The sequence below is a fragment of the Vombatus ursinus genome, unplaced genomic scaffold, assembly GCF_900497805.2.
Source record: "Vombatus ursinus unplaced genomic scaffold, bare-nosed wombat genome assembly UNPS02014820.1, whole genome shotgun sequence".
Lineage (NCBI taxonomy): Eukaryota > Metazoa > Chordata > Mammalia > Diprotodontia > Vombatidae > Vombatus > Vombatus ursinus.
Genome location: NW_020954598.1, coordinates 9,439,621 through 9,442,287, shown reverse-complemented (window position 1 = coordinate 9,442,287; position 2,667 = coordinate 9,439,621). Strand labels below are relative to the sequence as shown.

Genomic DNA, 2,667 nt, shown 5'->3' with positions numbered 1-2,667 from the left:
GATAGATAGATAGATAGATAGATAGATAGATAGATAGATAGATAGATGGCACAGGGTGAATTGAAGATGAAGGGGTGATATCTGGAAAATAAAATTAAGGGCTGAAAGAGGATTATACTGGGAGAAGGAGAAAGGGAGACGTAGAATGGGGGTAAATTATCTCACATGAAACAGGCAAGAAAAGGCTTTTACAGTGGAGGGGAAATGGGGGAAGGTGAGAGGGAATGAGTGAATCTAATTCTTATAGGATTTGACTTAATGAGGGAATAACATACACAATTGGGTATGGAAATCTATTTTATCCTACTGTAAAATAAGGGGGGAAGGGGACATGAGAGCAGGTGGATGATAGAGGGGAGGGCAGACTGGGGGAGGGGATAACCAGAAGCAAACACTTCTGAGGAGGGACAGGGTCAAAAGAGAGAATAGAATAAATGGGGGTCAGAATAGGATGAAGAGAAATACACTTAGTTTTTCACAACATTACTACTATGCAAGTGTTTTGCATGACTACACATATATAACCTGTATCAAGTTTGCCTTTTCAATGAAGGTGGGTGGGGAGGGAGGAAGATAGAAAATTTGGAACCCAAAGTTTTAAAAACACATGTTAAAAAAAGACTGTTTTCATATACAACTGGGAAATAAGAAATACAGGAGATGGGGTATTGACATATATCCTGCCCTACAGGAAAATAGAAGGGGAAGGGGATAAGAGAAGTGGGGGAGAGATAAAAGGGAGGGAAGGTTAGGGGAAGGGGTATACAGAATGCATGCCATTTTGGGGTGGGGGAGGGATGAGATGGGGAGAAAATTTGGAACTCAAAATCTTGAGGAAGTGAATGTTGAAAACAAAAAATAAATAAATTTTAAAAAATAAAATAAAATCATGTACCCATTTTGATCTTATCTTGGTATATTGTGCAAAATGTTGGTCTATACCTAGCTCCTGCCATACTGTTCTCTAGTTTTCCCAGCAGTTTTTATCAAATAGTTTCCTTAAAGCTGTGGCCTTTATGCTTGATCACTATGGTCATTTATTACTGAGTCTTGTGTACCTAATCTATTCCACTGATCCACTACTCTATTTCTTAGCCAGTACCGGATAGTTTTGACTATTACAACTTTACTATTAAGATTGATATATGGTTTGGTTAGAAAGCATTCCTTCATATTTTTTCATTAATTACCTTGATATTCAGGACCTTTTCTTCTTCCAGAAGAATTTTGTTAAAAATTTTTTGCCAACTGTATAAAATAATTTTTGGTAATTTGATCAGTATGGCAAAGAATAAGTAAATTAATTTAATTAGAATTGTCATTTTTATCATATTGGCTTAGCATACTCATGAGCAATTTTCATTTTTCCAATTGTTTAGATCTGTCTTTATTTGTGTTAAAAGTGATTTTTAATTGTATTTACATAGTTTCTGGGTTTATCTTGGCAGATAGATTCCCAAGTATTTTATATTGCCTAAAATTATTTTAAAAGGATTTTTTTCTTTCTACATCTTGCTGCAGGGCTTTCTATTATAAAGAAATGCTGATCATTTATGTGGGTTTATTTTATATCCTGCAATTCTGCTCAAGTTGTTAATTGTTCCAAATAGTTTTTTAGTTGATCCTCTAGGATTCTCTAAGTATACCATCATATCATCTCCAAAGAATGATAGCTTTGTTTCTTCTTTGCCTATTCTAATTCCCTCAATATATTTTTCTTCTTTATTGCCATAGCTAATATTTCCAGTAAAATATTGAATAATAGTGGTGATAATGGGCATCTTTGCTTCACTCCTGGTCCTATTGGGAAGACTTCTAGCTTATCATCATTACATATAATACTTGCTGATGGTTTTAGCTAGATACTACTTATAATTTTAAGGAAAGTTCTATTTATTCCTATGCTCTCTAGTGTTTTTTATAGGAATGAGTTGTATTTTGTCAAAAGTTTTTTTCTGAATTGATTGTGATAATCATATGATTTCTATTGGTTTTATTATTTATATGGTCAATTATGCTGAGAGATTAAAAATATGGAATACTTCACAAATTTGCATGTCATCTTTGTACAGTGGCCTACCTATTCTTCTCTGTATCATCCCAGTTTTAGTATATGTGCTGCCAAAGCAAGCATTGGAATGGACATTTAATTCATCTTCTTGCCTCAAATTTCTTTGCACTTTAGTACACCTTCCATACTATTGCCAAAGTGATTTTCTTTAAGTGCAGATAAAGCTGTGTGATTTTGCTACTCAAGAAATTCCAGTGGCTCACAATTTTCTCTATGATCAAATATAACTCCCTCTGTTTAGCCATTAAAGCCCTTCACAGCCTAGCCCAAACATTGCTTTCTAGCCTCATCATATATTACTGACCTCCCTATTCTGCAAATACAGCAAAACTGACCTTCTCTCTGTTCCTTACTCAAGTACTCTCATGACTTCATGCATTTACACTTTCTGTTCTTCATGTGTGGAATACACTCCTCCATCACTTCTACCCTTTAAAATCCCTCTGCTCTGTCAAGATACAGCTTAACTACCATCTCTTTCTCTCATTTGGCCCTGTATTTAACTAATTTACATATATATATATATATATATACTCTTCATATTTTATATAGTATATGCATTTATCTATATATACACATATACTTCACATACATAC

The 2,667-nt window shown here is 34.1% G+C and overlaps 1 non-coding gene across 1 annotated transcript; it reads right to left on the bottom strand.

Moving 5' to 3' along the window:
- Positions 1-2,027: 2,027 nt before the first annotated feature.
- Positions 2,028-2,130, bottom strand: LOC114024298. The gene has a single exon (XR_003566890.1). It is a non-coding gene; the product is annotated as a U6 spliceosomal RNA (small nuclear RNA).
- Positions 2,131-2,667: the final 537 nt, after the last annotated feature.